The sequence below is a fragment of the Urtica dioica genome, chromosome 6 (assembly GCF_054948205.1).
Source record: "Urtica dioica subsp. dioica isolate 48M chromosome 6, U.dioica_male_clone48M_v1_H2, whole genome shotgun sequence".
Classification (NCBI taxonomy): Eukaryota; Viridiplantae; Streptophyta; class Magnoliopsida; order Rosales; family Urticaceae; genus Urtica; species Urtica dioica.
This window is the reverse complement of record NC_142761.1, coordinates 27,526,356-27,554,075: the sequence shown is the minus strand read 5'-3', so window position 1 is coordinate 27,554,075 and position 27,720 is coordinate 27,526,356.

The window sequence follows — 27,720 nt, the reverse complement described above, 5'->3', positions numbered from 1 at the left end:
TAAATGCGCTTGTCAAGATTGCCATTCAGGAAGGCTGTCTTTACATCCATTTGCCAGATCTCATAGTCGAGAGATGCAGCTATGGATAGAAGTATGCGGATGGATTTAAGCATTGCGACTGGCGAGAAGGTTTCTTCATAGTCAATCCCTTCTTGTTGGGTATAACCCTTAGCCACAAGTCGTGCTTTGAATGTCTCGACGTTCCCATCCGGACCCTTTTTCTTCTTGTATATCCATTTACACCCTACGAGTTTAAACCCTTTAGGAAGGTCTACAAGTTTTCAGACTTTGTTGACATACATCGAGTGCATTTCAACTTTCATGGGGTAAAGGCAAAGGTTCGATTAAAAACAAGCCATCGCTTGGCTATAGGAAACAGGATGATCCATGTCGGAGACGGCTACGAGAGTGTCTCTATAGGACATGTACGTGTTAGGCTTTTGAGTAGCCCTCCCACTACGTTGAAGTACTACTTGATGAAATTCTGATGAGTTAGGTTGTGTTTCAGTTGGGGTAAGAACAGTTCTTACAGATGAGGTAGAAGCTTCCTCACCCAACTTTTCTTCTAGCACAATTTTGCTTCTAGGTGTTGCATCCTTCATAAAGTCCTCCTCAAGGAAACGAGCATTCGTGCTAACGAAAGTCTTATCGTCCTTGGGACTATAGAATGTGATACCTTTGGTTTACTTTGGATATCCAACGAACAGACACAATTCTGACCTACTAGCCAACTTGCTAGTCTTTTGCCTCAGCACGTGTGCGGGGCAACTCCAAATTTTGATGCGGCCAAGATTTACTTTACGGCCAGTCCATCGTTCATAAGGAGTACCAGGAACCATTTTGGACGGAACTTGGTTCAGAATGTAAGCAGTTGTTTCGAGGGCATATCCCCAAAAGGAAAGTGGGAGTGATGAGTAACTCATCATTGATCTAACCATCTCAATAAGAGTTCGATTTCTTCTCACTGACACTCTTTTTTGTTGATGTGTGCCTGTGCGGTAAGCTGAGAAACGATATCTTCTTCTTTAAGAAAGTCATCGAACTCTCCAGACATATACTCACCACCTTGATCGGATCGAAGGGTTTTGATCACTTTACCAGTTTGCTTTTCCACTAAAGCCCTAAAGACCTTAAATACATTAAAGGTCTCGGATTTGTGTTTGAGCAAATAGACAAAACCATATCTTAAGTAATCATCAGTGAAGGTAACGAAATATTCGTATCCACCACGTGCCTGTTGACTGAGCGGACCACATACATCAGAATGTACTAGTTCCAGCAACTCAGTGGCTCTTCGACCCTTATCGGAGAAAGGTCGCTTAGTCATTTTTCCTTCTATGCAAGATTCACAAGTGGGTAGTGAACCTATTGCAAAGGCTTGGAGTGGACCGTCCCTCACAAGTCTCTTAATCCTGTCAAGACTGATATGACCAAGTCTTAAGTGCCAGAGATATGTTGATTTTATTAGATCGGAGGATTCAGATAGTTTGATCCTTTTTGGATCCCTAACTAGATCATTATCTATATCGGTGTCTAAAAGAGAAAGTTGAGTGGGATAGATGTAGAAAAAAGCATTCTTTATACATGCATCAGTGACAAAAGAATTATCTGGAAACGAAATACGAATTTCATTCTTAATGAACTTTAAACAATAATCTTGCTCAAGAAGACGAGCAACGAATATTAAGTTCTTCCCAAAGGTAGGAACAAAATAAACATTATTCAAGTTTAAAGTGCTGTCTTCAAAAGACAGCGTCACGGATCCCACAGCCTTCGCAGACACCAAGCTCCCATCACCCCATTTGAAACAGAAGTCGCCTTCCTCTAAGCTTTTGGTTTTCTTGAAACCAGTCAAGGAACAACAAATATGGTTAGTAGCAGCGGAGTCAAGAATCCACGTTGATAAATTATCAGCTACTAAGCATGCTTCGGTAATTAGTACAATACTATGTTCCTTTGCTTTGAGATAGGCAGGACAGTTCTTCTTATCGGCCTTGTGAGGTCTCTTCTCAGTTCCAGAGGCGGAGGCTTTGTGCTTAGTACCATGTGCCTCCCCTTGATTCCTCTTTCTTTTAGCGAGACCTTCAGCAGTGTGAAGCTCCTTCATAAGCTTGGTAACAGTGTACTCTAGCTTGTTCATGGAGTAGTTTCCAAGATCATATCTATTTTGGTCTCCTCATTAATCTTAGATCATAGGATTTCCATCTTATTCAGGTAACTAATGATTAGCATCATATGGTCCCTGACAGGAATCCCAGCCTTCATGCGACAGTTCATAAACTGTCGGACTGCTTGTTGCCCTGTTTGACGCTTTTGCCCTCCAAACATCTCATAGAGATTGCAGAGCATGTCAGCGGCAGTCTCGATGTCACGATGTTGCTGTTTCAGCATATTGTTCATAAATGCTAAGATATAGCACCTCACAATCTCATCGGATCGAAGCCAGGCCGCTAAGGCGTCTTTGTCCTCTTGAGTCGAATCATCATTCGTCAGAGGAGGACACGGGGTGGTGAGTACCCATTTGTGCTTGTTAACAGTAAGGATGATATTGAGGTTATGTTTCGAATCTACATAGTTTTTGTTTTCGAGTTTGTTCGAGGAAAGGATGATCGAGAGAAGGTTGAGAGACATATTGCCTAATTAGGTTGAAACAAGTTTATGATTAGTCTTTGGTTTAGGATTTAAGTTTGTTTAAGATTTGATGAAATCCGAACGTGTTATAAACCAAACGATAATTTACTCCCTCAAGAGAAGGCCGCAAAAAATCTCCATTTATAAGTAAATGACACATCATTAATGCTTAGACAAGATGTCGATACACCAATTTTGACTAGCTACCTTTTAAATTGGTTTGATCACTCACATCCTTTCGCAGAGCCTCAAGGGAGGATTACTAGGGATTGAGCCTAAGTGTGCAACCAACCACTTAGTCCAAAAGATCAACTTTGAAAAAACAATCCTCCAAGAGTAGGCCTTGTCTTCATCGTCTCACTCTCGGACGTAGCTCATTGAGCAATGATTGAAGTAAAAATGCCATAGAGTACTCTCATTTAAGAGAGGGCCACAAGAGTGACTCTTAGTCTCACGTTAATTACTTCTTTAATTAGTGCTGGGGATTGTGGGTTACAAACAACGAGTATAACCCTCCCACTTAGTTTATGGAGTTGGTACATCGACTCTTATAAGTTTGGAAACGAATTTCCTAGTTATAGAGCGATAGAGTGGACAACAAGAAAGGAATCCTAGATCTTCATGTTCAGAGAAGTGTTAGTGTATAAAGGCACAAGGGACATACTCGGATCTTTTCCTATTTTCTATTTCGGGAAAGTGCATGAGGGTAGTGTGAACTTCAACTCACTCGAACACTTGAAAGTTTGAGTTTACACATCTTTATTTTTCGGCTCGTCTACAAAGAGACCTCCCACTCAAATTTTCAAGAGCATATAGATTTTGAACATATGTGATATAGATAGAGTTTTGAAAACATTTTGAAAACTTATTTGATTTGGATGACAAAATATTTTCAAGTTTGAAAACGAAAACGGTTTTTCATTTGTAAAAATTCAATTTCAATTAAACTTTCAAAAATCAAAATATTTTAATCTTTCACATCATGTTTATAATTTTATGAAAAACAATTTTTCTCAAGAAAATTTTCTCAAGAAAATTTTCTCATTAGAGTTCTATAACTCATGGTAGTGGGGTTAAAAATCCGGAATTCTAAAAAACTGGACTTTCGGACAAACTACGCCAACGACGAAACAGATGTCTAACTACGCCAACGGCAAAACAGATGTCTAACTACGCCAGAGGCGAAACAGATGTCAGGTCTTGTGCAAAGCATAGCATACATGAGACTTCCTACGGCTGAGGCGTAAGGAATTTTTCTCATGTCCTCAATCTCTTGTGCAGTCTTGGGAGACTGGTCCTTAGAGAGTGAGACTCCATGCCTAATGGGTGTTTGGCCTTTCTTGGAGTCTTGCATCGAGAAGCGATCCATCACCTTATCAATATTAGATGCTTGAGAGAGCGACCGAGTCCGATTTTTCCGATCTCGAAAGATTTGGATCCCAAGAATGTACGCAACTTCTCCTAGATCCTTCATATCGAATTGCTTTGCTAGCCAGACCTTAACCTCAGACAACTTACCCACATCATCTCCTATGAGTAATATATCATCGACATATAGTACCAGAAACACAAATTTACCTTCGTGCATTAACTTGTAAACGCACGGCTCATCTATTGACTACTCCAAACCGAAGCTCTTTACAGTTTCATCGAATCTAATATTCCATGATCTAGATGCTTGCTTTAATCCATAAATGGACTTAAGCAACTCACAAACCTTGGTCTCTTAACCTTCTTCCACGAAACCGTCTGGTTGATCAACCATGTAAATGTGCTCGTCAAGATTGCCATTCAGGAAGGCCGTCTTGACATCCATTTGCCATATCTCATAGTCGAGAGCTGCAGCTATGGATAGAAGTATGCGAATGGATCTAAGCATTGTGACTAGCGAGAAGGTTTCTTCATAGTCAATCCCTTCTTGTTGGGTATAACCCTTAGCCACAAGTCGTTCTTTGAATGTCTCGACGTTCCCATCCGGACCCCTTTTCTTCTTGTATATCCACTTACACCCTACGAGTTTAAACCATTTAGGAAGGTCTACTAGTTTCCAGACTTTGTTGACATACATCGAGTGCATTTCAACTTTCATGGTGTCAAGCCAAAGGTTCGATTCAGAACAAGCAATCGCTTGGCTATAGGAAACATGATCATCCATGCCGGAGACGGCTACGTGAGTGTCTCCATAGGACATTTACCTGTCAGGCTTTTGAGTAGCCCTCCTACTACGTCGAAGTACTACTTGACGAGATTCTGATGAGTTAGGTTGTGCTTCAGTTGGGGTAAGAACAGTTCTTACAGATGAGGTAGAAGCTTCCTCACCCAACTTTACTTCAAGCACAATTTTGCTTCTAGGTTTTGCATCCTTCACAAAGTCCTCCTCAAGGAAACGAGAATTCGTGCTAACGAAAGTCTTATCGTCCTCGGGACTATAGAATGTGAGACCTTTGGTTTCCTTTGGATATCCAACGAACAGACACAATTCTGACCTACTAGCCAACTTGCTAGTCTTTTGCCTCAGCACGTGTGCGGGGCAACCCCAAATTTTGATGCGGCCAATGTTATCGGCCCGACCCCGATCGCGGCCGAACGAAGGAGAAACGACGTCAAACGACCCCCGACGGCTTGCCCTGGCCATTGGCCGGCCCTAGGGCTAGCCTCGGCCAATGGCCATCCCAAATATCCTCGGCCATTGGCCGGCCCAAGGGCCAGCCTCGGCCAATGGCCGAGCCAAAAGCCATACCCAGCCATTGGCCGGCCCTAGGGCCAGCCTCGGCCAATGGCCGGCCAAAATATCCTCGGCCATTGGCCGGCCCAAAGGCCAGCCTCGGCCAATGGCCGAGCCAAGCCATACCCGGCCATTGGCCGGCCCGAGGGCCAGCCTCGGCCAATGGCTAGGCCAGATTATACCCGGCCATCAGCCGGCCCAAAGGCGAGTCTCGGCCGATGGCCGGGCCAAGTTATTCTTGGACAATGGCCGAGCCTAATTATCCTCGGCCATTGGCCGGCCCAAGGGCCAGCCTCGGTCAATGGCCGAGCCAAAGCTATACCCGGCCATTGGCTGGCCCAGGGCTTGCCTCGGCCAATGGCCGGGCCGAACGTGTCCACTCGGCCAAGGGGTTGCTCAAAACACCCCTTGGTCGCCTATAAATAGAGGGGTCTCTCTCCTGATCCAGGTAATCCGAATTTGAGTACTGAAATGTTGTCGAACTCATAACTCGCTCGTTTCTCTCAAGTCTCGGCTCTCTAAACACCTAATCTCTTTTACCCACCTCAATCCTACTAATGTTGAGCGTCGGAAAGGTAAACAGAGACACCCCCTCTGTTTCCCCTTAGTAGTTCACATTCTCTTCCTATTTTGCAGGTATTGAGACGAGGCATACATCATCCACAGCTAAGGGACGACATGGGATACCAATTCCGACACGCTCGAGCCCGAACGCGACCACTTGGTCCGGCCTTGGGTCGAACCGTTTGGGGCTTCTATATCGTTGTCCGAAAACGAGCGATAACATTTTGGCGCTAGAAGGAGGGGACCTCCCGACCTTAGCAAAGCTCTCCCTTCCATTCCTCTTTCCCACTACATCTACGACTCTCGAGAGATGAGTATAGTTCCCGCCGCTTCCACAGGCACTCGAGCGACGAGCTCGAGGTACGGCCTTTGAAGCCTCGCGCACCGTCTAGGTGGGCAACCTCGTGACAACGAGAGCCAGCCCCGAGACTCGGCGAATGACCCTAAGACCGCACTCCGAGAGGACACGGCTCGAAGGCTCGCCGAGCTCCTAGACTGTCCCGGCGTCGACGACACACTCATCGCCGACCTCCTCGGCTACGACGTCGAGGTTAGATCCGCCCAAGGCGACTCTGACCCCGACTATGTGGGGGAGTCAAGAACCGACGAGGCAACGCCAAGCCTCGCCCCGTCACGGTCCGAGAGGGCGAACGGCGACTTGGCCGGACCGTCGCACCCGGCGCGGCAGCAGGCACGGTCACTCCCGAGGACTCGCCCCCTCGGTTTCAAGAGGCGGCCGGACACGGCCCCTCGCCGGGGAGAGAGCGACCTTGGGGGACGATGGGGCCGATAGCCGTAGCGCCCGCCGGACAGTCCGGCCAAGAGCGGCCTCGCCCCGCCAAGCACCGAGCGTGGATCTTAGAGAGCGCCTAACGGCGCAGAGAAACTCCCAAGGGGAGGACCTCCGCCAAAGGCTCAACTCTCGGCGGGACGCACTCCCCGCCACGACTCTCGGCCGACCTCAGGCCAACGCCAGCGACCAAGCGTCCAACGAGTGCCAACAAGCGACTCCCGCGGTCCCGGCGGTCAGCCCAACTAACGGGCTCTACATGGTGACGATGATTCAGAGCCTCCAAAACCAAATCATCGAAATGAGGGAATCGGGGAGGCAAAGGCCGTATGGAGGGATCGAGGAGTCATACTCGCCCTTCGCCGCACAAATCCTCGCGCAACCTTGCGTGGGGAACTTCAAATTGCCGTCCATCCCTCCCTATGACGGACGGACGGACCCGAACTTCCACATCCAGCACTACGAGACGTGGATGACGATGCAGGGACAGACGGACGCCACCCTGTGTCAAGCCTTCAGCCTGACCCTTACAGGGTCGGGGTTTGAATGGTTCTGAAGTTTGAGACCAGGGAGCACCTCGTCCTTCCGGGCCTTGCGAGAGGCCTTCCTTGCTCGTTTCGCCACTCTCGTGGCGCAAAAGAAGTCGAAGACGTACCTCCTGTCTATCCGGCAGGGGAGACACGAGACTTTGAGACAATACCTCATGTGCTTCACCGAGGAGTCTCACAAGGACGCCATCACCGCGATCACCGAGGGAGCTCGCACGAGCGACTTCCTCAAGTCTATTGTCGGAAAGGTCTCGCGGGATATGGCGGAGCTAATGTCGAGAGCCCGCCCCTACATGGGGATCGAGGACTACCTGAACGGCCGAGATGGCCAGAAGTCGGGGGGACAAAGCGGTCATCGTCGCGACGATCAAGACGGAGATCGTCCCGACCCTCGAAAGAGGAGGAACAAGGGAAGCCATGCCCCTAACAGTCGTTCCCTCCCTGGGGCGAGGCCCCCACACGTCGATAGCTTCCGAAAATTTTCGGCGTTTAGCCCCCTGAACACTCCGCAAGAGCGGATCCTAGCTCTACACCGCGACAAGCTAGGAAGCCCCGCTCCACTCACAAAGGATCCTGCGAAGCGGGATCGAAGCAAGTTCTGTGAATACCACCAAGACTATGGGCATCTAACGTCCAAGTGTTACCAGCTCAAGCGTCAGATCGAGGCCCTAATTCAAGATGGGAAGTTGAAAGAATACGTCCTTAGAACGATCGGGACGGCCGCGGCGCACGGAGAGCGCCCGCGGCATGAAAGGAAAGGTCCGGCGACGGTGACCGTTACAGACCGAACAGCAATCGAAGAACCGGAGAGCTCACAGCTGCACGTCATGGGCTCAATCATGGGCGGCCCGGAGTTCGGAGACTCAAGCACGCAGAGGAAGAAGTACGTGCGAGAAGTTTCCCAAGGGAAAATAGCGCACTACATCAACCACACTTACGAGGCTCCTCCTCCGGCCCCATTCGAGTCCATGTTCTTCACCAGCCAAGAGGCGGTGCGAGTTCTCCACCCACACAACGACGCGATAGTCATCTCGGCCCCGGTCGCCAACAACCTCGTCCGAAGAATCTTAATCGACAACGGCAGCTCCGCCGACATAATCTTCAAATCGGCGCTGGACAGGATGAAATTATCCGGGATGAGACCGACCCCGATCTCGACCCCACTCTTCGGCTTCTCCGGGGAGAGGGTCATGACGGAGGGCACCATCGACCTCCTGGTCACCTTCGAGACACCGTGGGGGATCGAGGTCACCCACATCGTGTTGTTCCTGGTTGTGGCCCAGCCCTCGGCATACAATATCATCATCGGCCGCCCGACTCTCAATCGGTTGAAGGCCATAAGGTCCACCTATCATCTGATGATGAAGTTCCCGACCGAGAAGGGGATTGCCATAATGTTGAGAGACCAATCAATGGCAAGGATGTGCTACATCCAAGGCGTGGACGGGAAAGGAAAAGGAAAGATGGTGAGCACCATTTTCCAGCTCGGGGACAAGCTCCCATGCAAGATAGAGGAAGGGGGCACCTTCGGAGAACTAGACCAGAGGGACGACGTCGAGCGTCGGAAGGTGGAGACACCGGACGACCTCGTTCCCGTCGTATTGGACGACGCCAAGCCTGACCAAGTAGTCAAGGTAGGCGCCCAACTCCCGTCCAAAATCCGATTCCAGCACGTCGCTTTCCTCCGTGAGTTCAAAGATGTCTTCGCGTGGACACACGCTGACTTGCCGGGGATCGACCCCGAGATAATGGTTCACCGTCTCAACGACGACAAGAGAGTGACTGAGCGCGTCCAACCACGGCGGGCGTTCAGCGGAGAGAGGTACCAAGCCATTGGTGAAGAAGTTGACAAACTTCTCGCCACCAACTTCATCAGGGAGGCGGAACACCCCAAGTGGGTGTCCAATGTGGTGATGGTTAAGAAGCCGAATGGGAAGTGGCGGATTTGTATCGATTACAAAGATCTTAACAAAGCCTGCCCGAAAGACAGCTTTCCTCTCCCGAGGATCGAGCAACTCGTGGACGCCACGGCAGGCCACGAATTACTGAGCTTCATGGACGCCTATTCATGCTACAATCAGATCCGCATGCACGAGCCGGATCAGATCAAGACCACCTTTGTTACGAACCGCGGACTTTACTGCTACAAGGTCATGCCATTTGGCCTCAAAAACGCGGGAGCAACGTTTCAAAGGTTGGTGAACCGAATGTTCGCCAATCAAATTGGCAAAACTATGGAGGTCTACGTGGACGATATGCTTGTCAAAAGCCTCAAGGGCCACGACCACGTTCGAGACCTTAGGGAGATGTTTACGATCCTGCGGCGCTACAAGATGAAGCTCAACCCCAATAAGTACGCTTTTGGAGTTGAGTCTGGAAAATTCCTGGGCTACATGGTGAGCCGCCGCAGGATTGAGGCTAATCCCGAAAAGATTAGGGCGATCTTAGAGAGGAGATCGCCGCAGAAAGTGAAAGAAGTACAAAGTTTGACGGGAAGGATCGCCGCCCTGACGCGATTCGTTTCCAAGGCAACCGATAGGTGCCAACCATTTTTTAAGGCACTAAAGAAGACCGACGGATTTGTGTGGACTGAGGAATGCGAGGGGGCGTTCCGCGAGATGAAGGCCTACTTCAGCTCCCCCCCGTTCCTCGCGAAACCGAAGGATGGTGAGACCTTGTATATCTACCTCGCCGTGACCGACAGGGCCGTGAGCGCGGTTCTGGTACGAATACAAGGTACAATGGCCGGTTTATTATGTCAGCAAGGCGCTCCTCGACGCTGAAACTCGATACCCGGAGATCGAGAAATTGTCTCTCGCCCTCGTCACGAGCGCAAGGAAGCTTCGCCCCTACTTTCAAGTGCACCCGATCGTGGTGCATACGGGACACCCCATCGAGAAGGCCCTACAAAAAGGGACCTCATCTCGAATGGCCATATGGTCCCAAGAGCTGAGTGAGTATGGGCTCGAGTTTCAGTCGAGAACTGCCATCAAGGGCCAAGCCCTTGCCGACTTCGTAGCCGAATTCACAAGCGCGCCCTCAACTGACGAGGGCAACAAAGGCAATGAGAACGAGGAAGACAAGGAGAATGGCCACGACGGGTCATCGAAGAAGAGGACCAACGACCCGATAGGGCCGGTCTGGGACTTGTACGTGGATGGCGCGTCAAACGCCCGGGGGGCTGGCGCCGACGTTGTGCTAACAAATCGCGATAGGGAAAAACGGAGATACGCCCTGCGGTTCGAGTTCAAGACTTCCAACAACGAGGCAGAGTACGAGGCTCTTATTGTTGGCTTGGAATTGGCAAACAAGCTAGGTGTCCAAAACCTGGGCATCCACTGTGACTCGCAGTTGATTGTGAACCAGGTCAAGGGCGACTACGCAGCCAAAAGAGCCTAACATGATCGCATATCTGTCGAAGACCCAGAAAAATCTGGAGGCCCTGTCGTGGTTTGAGATAGTCCAAGTTCCCCGAGAGGCGAACATTGACGTCGATGCCTTGGCACGCATTGCGTCCGGGATCGACGAGGAGGGGGAAGGTCGCGTCCCAATAGAAGTGCTAACTCGACCCTATGTCTCGAGAGGCGACGTAGGGGTAATCGACGGAACTCCGCCCCCCTCATGGATGACACCACTCGTAGAGTATCTCAAGCGAGGAGTCATCCCCGAAGACAAAGAAGAGGCCAGAAAGCTGAGAAGCTTGGCGCCGAAATATACGATGAGGGAAGACAACTTGTTCAAAAGAGGATACTCCATGCCACTTCTCCGATGCCTGACCGAAGTCGAGGCAAAGAAAGCGCTCCACGAGGTGCACGAAGGGGTGTGCGGAAACCATGCCGCCAGACAATCTTTGGCACTAAAGCTACTAAGACTCGGATATTTTTGGCCTACCTTGAAAAAGGACTCCCACGAGTGGGCCAAAAAATGCGACAAATGCCAAAGGTTCGTCCACATCCCGCGCCAAGCGCCGGCCCCGTTGTGCCCGATCATTGTGCCTCGACCCTTCGCGAAATGGGGAATTGATCTCATCGGTGAGCTGCCTACGGCCCCGAGGCAGTATAAGCATGCAATCGTGGCTATCGATTACTTCACGAAGTTGGTAGAGGCCGAACCGTTGGCGAAGATAATCGAGGCGAACACAACGAGCTTCATCTAGAAGAGCATTTTCTGTCGCTTCGGGATCCGCGCGTCGATTGTGACCGACAACGGAAATCAATTCGACAATGCGCGCCTCCGGGACATGTGTGAACAACTGGGCATCAGCAAGACTTATTCTTCTCACCGCCATCCTCAAGCCAACGGTCAGGTCGAGGCGGTCAACAAGACAATCAAAGAAAACCTAAAGAAGAAGCTGGAAGAAAGAAAGGGGGCTTGGGCCGATGAGCTTCCCATGGTCTTGTGGGCATATCGAACCACCGCGCGAAATGCGACCGACGAAACCCCTTTCGCTCTCGCATTCGGCGTCGAGGCCGTGGTACCTGTCGAGACCAAGCTGCCAACCTTGCGCATCGAGGAGTATGAAGAAGCCGCCAACGACAACGCAATCAGGCTCGAATTGGACCTCATAGATGAGAAGAGGGCGGACGCACTCTCCCGCCTTGCCGCGCAGAAGAGAAAGGTCGAGAAGTACTACAATTCCAAGGTCAAGCTGCGGAAGTTCGCCGACGGAAGCCTCGTCCTTAGAAGGGTGTTCCAAAACACCAAGGTGCAAGGAGCGGGAGTCCTGGGCCCCACCTGGGAAGGCCCGTATGGCGTGCGCCGAGCCATTCACAACGGCACGTACGAGCTCGAGAACCTGGAGGGACTCTTGTTCATACACCCGTGGAACGCGGAACACCTACAGCAATATTACCAATAAGAAGCCCGCTTTCGTTTTTCCCTACGATTAGTTGTTTTCATCTTATTTTCAAATTCAGCAAGAGACAATGTCAAGTTTCAAATAAGGCCAATGGCCTGGGAATGTAATTTTTGACTATTTCGACACAATAATTGAATTACATTTCACTTTGAAACCTTTATCCTATAGTATTATAATTTCTAGTCTCATCTACGAGTACACAAGAAACTCGGGGGGGGGGGGGGGGGGCTAATGAGGGTAACAGGTACACATTTTTCGCGCAACGCACTCGCGCGACCCCACGTTTCGCGCGCCGAGAGGTAGCGAAACATCAACGAGTCGGATCCACGCACCGGATCTCCGATCCTACACATCCTTGTGCGACGCACTCGCACGACTCCACGTTTCACTCACCAAAAGGTAGCGAAACGCCAACAAATCGGATCCGTGCACCAGACCTCCGACCCTCGCGCGACGCTCTCGCACGATTCGATGCCCCACGTACCGATAGGTAGCTGGGCGTCGGCCGATCACGTCCGCGCACCGGACCGTCGATCCTGGCAACCGAAGCCCAAAACGCGATAAGCGTACCAACAGGTATCGCACTCGCTGGGAACCGCGCTCACCTCAAGCCCGTTGTGGCACGCAACACGCACGCCGATAGGTAGCGTACGTGCCGAAAGGTGGACGCGATAGCCACTCAGCTCGCACGCCGATAGGCAGCGAGTCACTGATGAACGGAAAAAAATCGTATCCGCCCGACGAACCTGGTCTAGCCAGCGTCCGCGGAGAACCTCGCCGCCAGGTGGTTTCGCTCCCCCGAGCTGATGGCGTCCACTGGGTGGTTTCCGCCTTTCCCTATTGGCCGTGAGGATGTTCAGCGGGCAGAGGGAGCCCCTAGTGCCGTGTCGTCTCCCTCGAGCACAGGCCTTCCAGGTATTATGGCGATTGTTCTTTTTCAGTTTTAGTCTCTTTTCAGTCATAGCTCTAATCTTTTTTGTTTTTGCAGCTTCCTCAGCTAGGGCGAGGGCTCGCGCGTGCTTGGTGAGATCTTCTCGAGACTCGAAGTCATTGGCGGTAATCCGTTTTTAGATCGCGGCGCGGAATGGCAAGGAGAAGTCTGACGCTGGTCATTTTGCAGAGAGCGGTCCCCGCACTTCCTTGGAGCGATCATCTTCCATGGCTCTTCCGAACGCGTCTTCGGATTCGAAGCACGCGAACTCGATGATCGAGGCGGAGGCTGTGGAAGTAAGAGGGGAATGTTCGCGTAGTCTCCGTTGAAGATGTGGAAGGGCATCGTGACAAGCAGCGATGTGGAGTTCTTTCGCAACAGTGTCTTTGACGCACGGAGAGTAAGTTTTCTTATGCTTATCCTTTCACTTTGTTTCGCGAAAATCTTGTTTTGCTGGCTTATCCTTCCAACCCCCTCAGGTTCTTGCACGCAGCGAGAAGATTCTACACGACCTTATTCAGCGTATGGGACTCACCCAGGAGGAGCTTTCTCAAGCGAAGTCTCAGCTAGCTCGGGCCGAGCGAGGTCCTCACTCAAAGGCGGAGTTCGCGAGGCAAATGTGATCGCGCTCAGTCAGTGGTGGCAAAGATGGATGGAGAATTGAGTATGGAGCGTCAAGCTCTAGAAGTGGCGACTCGATCGACGGAAGTTTTCCGGAGCGAGGTGCGGGACCTTCGTCGCCAGTTGGAAACATGTAAAGAAGAGGCGAGCATTCTTCAAAGTCAACTTTCGTCGAGTGATGCCGCCCGTGTCTGGGCGGAGCGTGAGTGTGGCTCTTTGGCGGAGGAAGTAGCTCGGCTCACCACGGAAAAGGCATCGGCGGAACAACTTGCATCTGACTTGCAAGACGATTTCGATGTCGGGATCAAGGAGGAGAGGTATGCTGCGGCGTTGGAGTGTCGGGAATCTACCGCTACCGAGAACGTCTATCGAGGGATCACCTTTCACTTCTTTGACTCTCTATTCCCACTGCTCGACGGGGTTGAGCCTCTTGGTGACAAACTTGCTGAGTGATATTTTTTTTTCCCGCGCAAGTGTTTAGCGCATTGCTTTCTTTAGGAATTCCCTTTCAGCGCACCTGTTTTAGCGTTTGCTTTCTATGATTTTTTGGGGCGGCTTCCCTATTTTTATGGAACACGGTTTTTTCTTTTATGAACACGTCTGCTCATTTTTATCTTGCGTTCCTACTTTGATTAGCTATGGCGTTCTTTAGGAGATACGCATCTGTCACCATTATTTTTGGCAAGTCTTCTGCCTTAGCAGGATTTGACCTTAGATACGCGAACCATTGTATGGTTTGCGTCCCTGTAGGAATTTTTAGTGCGCCGTGCAGGCGTCTTTGTTACGCCATGTAGGCGGCTTAAGTGCGCCATGTAGGTGGCTTAAGTGTGCCATGTAGGCGTCTTAGGTGCGTCGCGAGGGACGACTTGTTGCGCCATGTAGGCGTCTTAAATGCACCATGTAGGCGTCTTACGTGTGCCATGTAGGCGTCTTGGGTGCGTCGCGAGAGACGACTTGGTTGCACCATGTAGGCGTCTTACGTGCGCCATGTAGGCATCTTAAATGCGTCATGTAGGCGTCTTAGGTGCGTCGCGAGGGACGACTAGGTTGCGCCATGTAAGCGTCTTACGTGCGTCGCGAGGGATGACTTGGTTGCGCCATGTAGGCATCTTACGTGCACCATGTAGGTGTCTTAAATGCGCCATGTAGGCGTTTTAGGTGCGTCGCGAGAGACGACTTTGTTGCGCCACGTAGGCATCTTAGGCCCATAAAAATTCGGCCAGGCGCGCGTCGCGCCTGGCTGAATCCGCGCCGCGCGCTGTGCGGCGCATCCCGCGCGCCGTGGGTTGTGCGCCGCACGCACGCGTGCTGTGCGCCCTCCTCTCGACGGTGCGCGTGCCCCTAATCCCACATGGACGAGGAAGGGACCTCCTAAAGCCCTCAAACAACTATAAATGCCCCCTCTCATTGAGGGGGAAGCAACCTATTCAATTTCCTTCGATATGCTCGAATTCTCGCTCTCATTTGCTTCTGATCTTGATGCCATTTCTGGCCTGAAGCACTCTCCATAAGTCTCTATCTCGTTCTCGGTTCTGAAGCACTCTCGGGGACTCCCGGATGTCGCTCCCTCTGATCGAACGCCGAGATTAGTCCCAAGGCACGCTCCTAGGGTTTCCTACCGAGAATAACCTACGCGTCTAACACACTAGACGCACTCGCAATTTCCAAAGTTCTGAGACGTCGCTGAGGACTCCTCCGCGCCCCGTCTCCTTCGTTGATAACGCCATCTCCCCAGGCTTGACGCCTCATTCTGCGTTACATACGCCTTGAACTACGTTCTGACCTGATCCAACACTCGGGTACGTAGGCAGCCTCTACACAAAAGGCACGGTCACTCCTCCTCCTCACCCCTTCCCTCCTCTGATAGGTGGGTTGATCGGAGAAAACCTAGCTCGAGACTTTCAAGGTCACACTTTTGGCCCGGGTGCGATCACTTGGTCCGGCCTTGGATCGAACCGCCCGAGGTAGATAATCGTTGTTCATTTTCATGCGACAACACATTGCATTTCAGCAATCTTGTATATGAATTCCATATCTATGAGATCTTCACAAAGTTGTTCATGACATCTTCATAACTTAGTACTTCACAATAGGTCTTGTCTATATCACATAGCGAATCTAGAACTCTGACTTTCTCAAATGAGAATATGTAAGCTATGAAATGACATGTCTCATTTAAGGATTGAGGTAAGCATGATGCTATTCAAACATATTGACTTTGAGACAGAAGAGGTTAAATGGTATGTTCTTACATTGTCTTTAGAAGTGCACTGGTCAATTCAGTATCTTCAGAAGATACATAGGAAGAACTATAGAGCCTACAACTCTCTATGTCTCATAACCAAACATCATAGGTTCTCCTAACAATCATACTGAGATCAATAGTCATTTGATCCTTAGATTGTGAATATATTGTTTTAAGCAAACTATGAAGAGTTTGTTCATGCAAATCTGTATTTGACTCTTCATTTGTTGTTAGGTTTGTTTAAGAACTAAAGACTAAGGTTTATCATAAGCTTCAAACAAACTGTTGGTAATTATTGCACCTTGAATAACCAATTAAATGTGGAAAAGAATAATGACGCTAACATGAGCTAATTGTTAACATGGTTACTAAACAAAATCTAGATTACTTAATTATTTAATCATAAGAAACTTTATCAAGCAACTATATCATATGAAAGACGAGTTTAAGAAAACTTACAGTTTTTGGCTCACGAACCGAAAGCTTTCACAATCCGTCTTCGTCTTGAACGTACAATCATCCACACGATCAGATTTGGAACTCCTCCTTCAAGGACTCGATGTGATGACACCGAAGTCGTCCGAAACGTAATCTTCGAGGAAGATAAGATAAAAGACTATGCTTCGTTATATCTCACTACATCTAGAAACGGGGGTTTCCGATCTTTTTCTCTTATTTTTAAGAATGGAATTGAAGCAATTCCGAGGGGAGGAAGATGAGGAAGAATCATCCAACTCAAGGAGAGAGAGAGAGAGAGAGAGAGAGAGAGAGGCCTCGAAATTCCTTGGCAAATTCGATTAAATTTTGCTTCACATCAGCCCTCTATTTATAGCAGTTTAAAATGTATCTTTCTAAAACATTCTAGAATATTCTAAAATATATTATTTTCATTTATTGTGTTCACACTAGTGGATTATATCTCAGCCATTGGATCTCAACAAGTGAATCTTATTTTTTCTCTAATCCGTCAAATCAGTATCTTGGATTTTATTTTATACAACAGTATAAAATATTTTGCTGTTGAAAAAATCTAGGAAAATATATTCTCCTAGATTTTCTCCTAAATATTCTCTTAATTTTTAGCATAAATATTAGGAGAGAATATGGGACAATCATATCTCCTATATATTCTCCTATATTTTAGGAACCAAAAAATAGAAAAATACTGGTTTCTCCTGGACTGATAAAATCTCCCATAATCATGTAGGGAGGCCCAAAATTTTTCTTTTCAAGGCCCAATAGCCTTAAACCCATATAACACATATTTACTTGTCCAAAAATAAATATAAAGTTTATTTACTTGATCTAACAACAAATAAACAACATTGCCATAAATATTTATTTCATTCCCAAAAATACCCTTTTTGGAATTTAATGTTGTCAATCACTATTACAGCAAGTGAGATTATAATAATAAAACATACCATTATAATAATGTTCTTATCCGTCTTTATCGATGTCGAATCGGGGACGATGGACCAAGTAGTAAAAGCTAAACAATCTCGATAAAAGAAAAAAATATTCCTTTTTCTTTTCTAATCGAATTGTCTAGTCCCTTACAATACTCCACCGTGTAATCTAGGACTGAACTCATCTTTGATACTAGAATTATATTTACTCATCATAACGAATGTCCACTGATTTAATCAGTACGTGATCTTGACCCTCCAGGTTCTCCAGTATCGAGATAGGTCAATTTGTTCCGTTATACCTTTCTCGTTACATATAAGCCCTAAGCATCGTTGCTTCCCCAGCGAAAGATTCAACCGAACGTAAGCCAACTTCGGAAGTGTGCACAACCAATCGGTTATGGAATCAACCCTTAGGTTAGATAACATTAACCTTCTTTCAAGAAAGCTAGATTCCGCATCTGTAAAATATATTCTCCTAGATTTTCTCCTAAATATTTTCTTAATATTTAGCCTAAATATTAGAGAAAATATAGGAAAATCATATATCCTATATATTCTCCTATACTTTAGGAATAAAAAAACAGAAAAACTACTGGTTTCTCTAGGAATAATAAAATCGCCCATAACCAGATAGGGAGACCCAAAATTTTGCTTTTTCAAGGCTTAATAACCTTAAACCCATATAACACATATTTACTTGTCCAACAATAAATATAAAGTTTATTTACTTGATCTAGCAACAAATAAACAACATTAATTCCCAAAAATACCCTTTTTGGAATCTAATGTTGTTAATCACTATTACAACAAGTGAGATTATAATAATAAAACATACCATTATATTAATGTTCTTATCCGTCTTTATCGAAGCCGAATCGGGGACGATGGACCAAGTAGTAGAAGCTTTACAATCTCGATAAAATAAAAAATATTCCTTTTTCTTTTATAATCGAATTGTCTAGTCCCTTACAATACTCCACCGTGTAATCTAGGACTGAACTCAACTTTGATACTTCCAATACTCCGTTATACCTTTCTCCTTACATATAAGACCTAAGCATCGGTGCTTCCCCAGCGAAAGATTCAACCGAACGTAAGCCAACTTCAGAAGTGTGCACAATCAATCGGTTCTGGAATCAACCCTTAGGTGAGAGAACATTAACCTACTTTCAGGAAGGCTTGATTCCGTATCTGTAAAACACTTTCTTCTACAATCATGTCCCGACTTCCCAAGACACCTATTTGATCAACATCTAACTAGCCTTTAACGTGGTGAGTCAAAGAAGTCGGTAACATGATCTAGAAGTCCATTATTACTTCAAAATATTAGATCAAGTGTCAATGTGACCATCATAAGGGGCCTTGGCTTGTGCATCGTAACGGTCCTTAAACGACGTATCTATCCAAACCAAAGCATGTCCAGGTCGTACAACTTCTGCAACTGTATAATGCTCCCACTGAATGATCAACCCTCACTCATGTTCCACATATATAACTTTAGATAAGGCTTTCCAGGTGCATATCAGTCATCGATCAAGTTTTAGTTCACCGCCCGATCTCGGATGCCCAGCATGTGATTCAGTTTGATACGGAGACTGTGATGATAGTTGTTATTGATTCTGAATGTTATCAGACTTCAACCCAGTAATCATATGATGCTAATCCTATTCTAATGACTTGTGGTAGTGACCTCAGGGATCCAAATGAACAAAGCTTGAGCTAGCGTACTTGAAGTTCACAAACCTTTTCCAAGTTCTAGCTTAATGTCAACAGACTCCACTAAAAAGTTGACACTGAAATCACTCAGTACAAATGAATATATTTTCTACTCAAGAATTCTACTTAATTGTAATGAGTGGATCCATTGAGTATTATCTTTACCCTTCATGAATATCGATGGAATTTATAAAATTACCATTTTACCCTTCTAGTTGTTATTTCCTCAACTCCTTTATCACTTGTGAATAAGTTAGAAACAATGTATCGATGAGGAGCTAACAAGTCACATTGATTCATCTAAAAGAGTCATGACTCAATTTGGACATTGGCTAGTTCATTTATTCGCATTCCAAAGAACAAAGCATGAGGTGATATACATTGCATTTCAGGAATCTTGTACATGAATTCCATATCTATGAGATCTTTCCAAAGTTGTTTATGATATCTTCATAACTTAGTACTTCACCAATAGGTCTTGTCTATTTCACATAGTGAGTCTAGAGCTCTGAATTTCTCAAATGAGAGTACGTAAGCTATGAAACGACATGTCTTATTTCAAGATTGAGGTAAGCATGATGTAATTCATATATAGTGACTTCGAGACATAAGAAGTTAAATGGCTTGTTCTTATTCTGTCTCTAGATGTGCACTGATCAATTCAGTACCTTCAGAAGATACCTAGGAAGAACTATACAGCCTCTAACTCCCAATGCCTCATAATTAGACATCATAGATTCTCCTAACAAATCATACTGAGATCAATAGCCCTTTGATCCTTAGATTATGAATATACTGTTTTAAGCAAACCATGAAGAGGTTGTTCATGCAAATCTATATTTGACTCTTCATTTGTTGTTAGGTTTGTTTAAGGACTAAAAACTATAGTTTATCATAAAGCTTCAAACAGACAAGGAAGAATGAATGAACGTTTCAACTTTTATTAATTATTCAGCCGTTACAAACAAGAGTCTTCGTGAAACTTTATTACATCAAATGTACATAAGTAATGACTAGTACTCTTCTTATGGGCACCATTGACAACAAAGTCATCATGTATGGCATCTCAATTCACTCCAAGTCGACCACGTGTGCTTTAGATCGACGACAGAGCTTCGATGACCTCAGCTATAAATAGACAAAGATCAAGACTTCAGCGCTACATGATACATTATACTCTATTTTTCAAATTATTTTCTCTCTTGCTTTCGTTGAGCTCGTCATCTCTCAGTTCGAGCTCGACCAGTCTTGTAATCAGACCGATCAGCTTGCAATAAAACCATTTATTTTGTTTCATCTTTAAATTCAGTCTTTTGTCTTCGTTATTAAGCTTTATTTCAATTCATATACGACGACGAATTCTTGAGATCCACATAATATAAATACATACTATACCATAAATATAATATATATAGTCTTGTGATTGTTGAGGGACCGAATCCGACATCAACATCTATATATCTAGAGAGCCCATTTATTATCTTTTTTTAATCTATTTTTTTTTTCTTTTATTAATTATATTCTCATTTAATGTATTAATTTCATATTCATTTCATTTTTAATTTTTAATTATGATAAGTTGTAACTCTGAGAATTTATTATTTTTTATCATAAGAAGTTCATTTTATTTTAGGAAGGGCTGACGAGGGACGCGAAGTGGCGACGCCTGAGAGTGGCTAAGAGGATGGTGGTGGTGGTGCTCCATCCGAGGGAGGTTGTGTGTGGTAAGGCATGCGGTCAAGATGTGAAAGAAGAAGAAGAAAGGGAATGTAACACATGAGGGAGAGAAGGAAAAATAAATAAAATAGGAATAAAATAAGTAAATGAAAGGATATTAAAGTACATTTTTATCACAATTCTGTTAAAATTTAGATGCAGAGGGAAACCGTGTAATAATTTCAAATTTTAAAGTAAACGTTTGTGAGATGTAAAAATTTAGAGGCATTACATTAATTGTGTAAAAAGTCAGGGGGGATTTATGCAATTAATCATTGAGTTAATAGAGAAGTCTTATTTCTCTTTGAAGCACAATAATCAAGTATAATCCTCTGCTGGGGATTGAGTTAAATATTTTTGAAAGCGATAAATTTAGAAGCGACGTATCGACTCTAAAGTTGCTTCAAGATCATTGAAAATATCGCGGGAAAAACTCCCGCCAAGCGATTTTAATGAATCTGTTTAAATTTCTTCAAAGAGATTTTAACGAGACAGTTTGGATTTCCTAAGAGGGATTTTAACGGGATTTTTTTGCGGTTGCTTCTTTCAATAATTTTTCAATTTAATTTTAAACACTACACAGAAATAAAGTTGAACTAAAAGTACATATATTATATTTATTAAATCATTTTTTTAAAGTTAATATTTCTTTTAAATCTGGAAAGAAAATTTCCATATTTTTTTTACAGAATTTTCTTTTAAATCTGATTTGAGCTTATTTGGGTCGGATTTAGAATGTTAGGGTTTGAAATTAGGGCCAGTGTACGACGAGGTTGATGCATCGTACGATGTTGTACGATGAAATTCATACAGCTGTACGATGTCATACGATGTCGTACGATGGGTTTATGTTTTTTTTTTAAATTCGTACGATGCCATACGATGTTGTACGATGCTATACGATAGTTTTAAAAAAAATTCAAAATTTTTTTGTTATACGATGCTATACGAGTCTGTACGATGCCATACGATGAATTATGATTTCGACCTAATTTTGTCGTTTTTAGGACAATTTGAACTACATATACAACGTCCCATTCTCGGGTCATATCACCTACGGTGGGACGGTGATCATGAAGCTGGTACGGAGGAGATTCGATGAGCTCGGGATAAAAGATCGAATCCTCGAGACTCCGTTCGAGCAATTTTTTTTTCGGAGAACGAGCTCGGTTTCTCACCGGTGCTCGTACATACTCTCCTTCAAAAGAAGATCGAGGCGACGGCTCGGGGGGAGATACATTTTGGTATCAGAGGCAAACGAGTAAGATTCGGACGCCTCGAGTACGCACTGGTCTCGGGGATGAGCTATGAAGACGATCCGACTAAAGCCGAACAAGACGAGCGAAACAGCGACCGATTGATCACGGACCACTTGAACGGCGTTGTCGGAAGCAAGTTGAGCGCGTTGATCAACGCGTTCACCATATGTCAGAGCCATGACGACGCGTTCAAGCTCAGGCTGCTCGTATTTGTGTATGGGTATCTTCTGGGACAGCTAGCCAACAAAGTCATCGAGGAAAGGTGGCAGAAATTTATATACATCGTTGAAGACCTCCCCTTCTTCTTCAAGATGCCTTGGGGAAATTTGACTTGGGCGGAGACGTATTCCAGCCTCTCGGTGAACCTAAGGCATTATCACGAGACGTTGCAGAAGAAGTTGAAGGACAAGTCGGACGTGGCTCAGAAAGAGGCCAAGTAAACATTGACGGATAATCTTCATACCCTTCATTACTGGGCGTACGAGGCTATCCCAGAGATCGGGATGAGGTGCGGGTCAAACCAGGGGATTCGTGTGCCCATGATGCACTCGTGGTCTAGTAATGTGGTCATCATGGGCAAAGACATCGAGGCCGTCCTGAATAAGAAAACGGTAACTTTTTATTATTTAACTTTTATTAAATGTATGTTACATTATTTTGGAATATTAATAATTTTTTTTGGTTTTGTAGGTGGGTGTTCTTCAAATGCTGAGACCAAGGGCAGCAGAGAAAGAATTTTTCACTCTCCTCGAGACACAGACGAGCAAATGTCTGTATCCCATAGCGTCGAGGGAGAAGACGTGACAGAGCTGCGAGATATCGATGAATAAATAGATCGAGTCGCGACTGTTGCAGATGATGTCATCGTCGGAGACTCCGACGACGAACACGTGTCAGACACTCCATGTGTTCGTCTTGGTAGTCCGACCACTCCCGCAATGGGATCGAGGCCCACACCGACCACTCCCGCAGTGGGATCAAGGCCCACACCGACCCCTCGCGCTGACATTCCCGAGCCCTTTGTCCTAACACGGGAAATGTGGGAAGAAATGCGAGCCTCCCAAGAACAATTGATGCAATCACAAGGGATGGTCTTACACGCTCTTAGCACGAATGGGCGTAGAATCGAGCGAATCAGGCGAGACCAGGTTAGATTTAATTTAACGTTTTAGAGTTAAGTTTAAATTTAATTTAACGTTTTAGAGTTAAGTTAAAATATAATCGTTTTAGATAGGACTGTACATCGGGTTGGGTTATTCGGTTTTATACTTTTGACGGACCCAACCCGATGCATTCGGTTTGTCAATTTGAAAACCCAAACCAAACCGCTAAAGGTATGTGAACCAAACCAACCCGAAGCAAAAAAGATCGGGTTGGTTTGGATTGGTTTGTTTGGGGCGGTTCGAGTCGGTTTGTTCGGGTTCACCGTAATTTAGTAATGTAAATAAGTGTAAAACATTAAGCAAAAATCAATAGAAATATTTAAAGCAAGTCTATAAAAAAAATCAAAAAGAAAAAAAAAATCATAGGAATTAGAAAATCGCCAAAAATAAATAAATATTTTTTTCTCTTGATCATGAAAAACTCAAGTCTTATGCAGAAAATAAAATAAAAAGGAACTCAAGTCCGTTGCTCTTTGCTAAAGTTCACGACGACAAAGACCTACAAAACAAATAATTAATAATAAATTAATTCGAATTCTCATTGTAAGATCATGAATCATATATCATATATGTTTTATTTTTACCTTGATAATGACAATATATTTTGTTTAAAAATAAGACCCAGTGCTCGAGCCAGAAAAAGAGCATGACCCTCCTGATTCGAAGTTAAGAGTCCCTGCTAATATCTCTGCAATTACAAAAGTACAAAAGAATATTGGAATAAAATTGTTGTCGCCGTTTTCCGGACAACGATTTAGAAGCCACATGCGGTTAGACCCAAGGCCGGACCAAGTGGCCTCGCCTGGGCTTGAGCGTGTCGGACCTGGTTGCCCAGATCTTCCCTTGGCTGTCGATGGTGTCTGAGCTCGCCGGGGTACCTAGAAAGGATGAGAGAACCGTGAGCTAAGAAGGGAAAACAGAGGGGGTGCCTCTGTTTACCTCTCCGACGCTCAACATTAGTGGGATTGAGGTGGAGAATAGAGGGTTTAAGTGTTTAGAGACCGAGACTTGAGAGAAACGAGCGAAAGGTGAGTTCGGCAGCGTTTCAGTTCTCAAACTTGGATTACCTTTTGAAGAAGGTGGGCCTCTTGTATTTATAGGCGACCAAGGGGTCATTGGTGGGCCCCTTGGCCGAGTGAAGCAAATGGCCGAGGATAGCCCATGGCCGAGGATAGCCAAAGGCCGAGGATAGCCCATGGCCAAGGATAGCCCATGGCCGAGGATAGCCCATGGCCGAGGATAGTGTAGGGTGGCGTCACTAGTGGGCCCCTTGGCTGGGGATAGCATGGGCTCGGCAGGGGATAACATAGGCTGGCGCTATTGACGTGCCCCTTGGCCGAGCTTAACATAGGCTGGCGTCATTGGCGTGCCCCTGGACTGAGGACAACATGGGCTAGCGTCATTGGTGGGCCCCTCGGCCGAGGATAACATAGACCCGGTCGAGGATAGCATAGGGCCGAGGATAGGCTTGTGAGGCCGAGGTCGAGCTCGCGAGGCCGAGGTCGCTCGCGAGGCCGAGGTCGAGCTCGCGAGGCCGAGGTCGCCCGTGAGGCCGAGGTCGCTCGTGAGGCCGAGGTTGCCCGTGAGGCCGAGGTCGAGCTCGCGAGGCCGAGGTCGCTCGTGAGGCCGAGGGCGAGCTCGTGAGGCCGAGGTCGACCTCGTGAGGCCGAGGTCGAGCTCGCGAGGCCGAGGTCGCTCGCGAGGCCGAAGTCGAGCTCGCGAGGCCGAGGTCGCTCGTGGGGCCGAGGTCGAGCTCGATCTTGGGCCGAGGCCACTGGGCCGGCCGTTGGCTGAGTCGGCCCAAGGGCCGATTAATGGCTAGGGCAAGTCTGGTTGCTTCTTTGCCTTTGAATAGCTCCGATCAGGGTCGGGCCGACAACATTAGCCCCCCGAGTTTATCGCCGAGTGAAGCTTGTGTGGTAAACTCAGGATTCTCGTTATTGCCGGCCCACCGAAGCGACCCATCGCGAAAAAGGTTCGACCCGAGCCTCCTTCACTATTTATTTTCCCTTTTCTGGTTTCTTTTCGTTTTTCGCCTCTCTACACATGCCGATGGTCCCCACCAACCACCTGTTGGGGCGTGGGTCCGCTGAAGATGACCTCTTCTCTCTGCTCGTGGATCAAGATGTAAACCTAGATGATCTTTGGGCGCAATTCTCACCCCATGTGGATACCCAAAACGCAGCGCCCCCATCACCGCCTTTGGGCAACGGGTCGGTCGAGATGGTTGGAGGCGATCTTCATTCGGTCGATGCGTGGCTGGCCGATGCGGAGGAGGGCGCGCGCACCGGAGTCGTCGCCAGAGGGGACCCCGAGGTCGTCGGGAATGCGCGCGGCCTGGGGGAAGGTGCGCCTGCCGAGGTGAGTTCGCGCGGAGGTGGGTCGACCCCCGTCGGCCTTGTCTGGGCTGGAGGCGTTGCCAGGAGAGGCCCAAACCGCGCTGGTGGAGCGCCCGCCTCGGAAGGAGCCACGTCGGCCGAGCCGGGCGCAGGGAAAGTCGTGCCGGTCCTTGGCGGCGACGCTGGGACCGTCTGGCAGGCGAGCGGCGGCGAGGGAGGCCCGGGTACCCCGGGTCCAGCTTCCCCCGAGGAGGGGCGCGCCAGCGGAGGTCGACCGGAGGCGGGCGGCGTCGTTGGCGGCAACACCGGCGCCAGAGACGAGGGGAGCCAGCCGGAATGCGCCGGCCAGGGGGCGGCGGCCGAGGCGCTGGTTGCCCTAGCCCTAGGGGTCGACGGCGTCCCACCTGGCGAGTCGGGCCGTGCCGCCGGGCCAGGCGCAAACGCCAATGGGCCGAGCGAGAGTTCAAGGAGCCCGGGTGACCTGGGCGCGCAAGGGGACTCCCCGGCCAGGTCGGGTGCCGATGGTGGGCCCGCCGCCGGGCCGGACAAGGCGGAAACAGGGCCGGCTGGCTCGGGCGGCCGCCGTAAGGGGTCTGCAATCCGTGGTGACCTTGACTGCTCGGGCGTTGATGTCCCGAGCTCGCTCTCGGTCGTTAGCTTTGCGAGTTTGAGGAAGCGCTACGGCATCCCGGACTCGGTGTCGATACTGAGGCCGCTGCCTGACGATCGCCCGATTCGCCCTCCGAAGGGACACGCGGCCATTCACGAGGAGAGTCTTCGCGGGGGGCTACGGTTACCCTTCCAACCGGTGGTCCAAGAGCTATTGATTCGGTTGGGGGTGCACGCGTCGCAGATGTCTCCGTCCTTCTACCGGGCGGTCGCCGCCTGCCATATGATGCTCTACCGAGCGAAGAAACGGGCAATCACCGCAGACGATATCCAGGATCTTGTGGTCGTTCGCGGGGTCCCGGGGAAACTGGGCTTCTACTGTGCGTGCCCTCGGAAACGCATCTCCATCGTTACCAGGGTTACCTCGAAGCACCGGTACCCTTGGGTGTGAGTTTCCGAGTTGGCCTTTGGGTCCGCGCCCTTAGCGTTCGGGCCCGCGGTCGACTTTCCCTCCGTCGGGGACGTAGAAGACTCCGAACTCGTATCCGTGATCAAAGCGATCCCGGATTCCAGGCGGCATGGGTCACTGTTCGAGTCCCCGGACCTAATGGCGAGGACCGGGTGGTTCGTGCCTTGCGAAAACATCCCGTCATGCCTAGGCCTTGGCGTGGAGGTTACGGAGGACCCTGTATCAGAGGCGGGGGGTTCGTCCTGTTGGAATCGATCTAGGGTTTAAGAAAAAGTTTAACGCTTCGTTAAGCGGCGGAATTTTAAAAATTTTCTTTTTAAGTAAAACTAGTTTTTACTAACCTAGACAAGAGCATGTACATGTAAATAAAAACTAATATGAGCTATTAAAGTTACTAACCTTTCTTGAAGCTTGAACCTTGTAGAAGCTTTTGGAAAGTTGCAACGCTCGTCTCCCCTCGCAGCACGTCTCTCTTTCTTTCCTCGGCACCTCGAGCAACCACGAAAGTTTCTATCACTAAATCACTCGAAAAGAAGGAATCAGTGAGTGGGCACTTTTAAACACTACGACTTAAGAACAAGTCTCGAAGTCGTAGAGCTAAACACTAGGTCGAGTGAGGACCTAGGTGCCAAGACAAGAAAAATCGAAAATATAAACTAGAGAGAGAGAGGAAGGGGCGGCCAAGTCTAGAGAGAGAAGCTCTCAAATCTCTTAAACTTGGATGAATGAATTGTGAGGAAATGAGGCTCCTATTTATAGGAGAGGCTTTACCTTCAACAAGGTAGTTTCCTCTTCTATAGAATATCACATATTCATGAGCAAATATTGCCTCTTTCCCACTTGAGAAACTCGGCCAAACAAGGCTTCTAGAAGCCTTGATTTGTTTCCAATTTTGTTCAAGGCCTTGCCTTGTCTCTCACTTGGCCGATTACCCTAAAGCATCCTCATGCAAATTTGTTTCCTCTTTTTCTTTTGGCAAGTATCTTGATACATTTATGCACAAAATATTCTCTCTTGGTTGGGTATGTTGGGCGCCCAAGGCCTTCTAGAAAAGACTTCTAGAAGCTTTTCCATTTGTTCATGAAAACATGAAAAAGGCCCAATAAGAATTTTCAATAAAATTC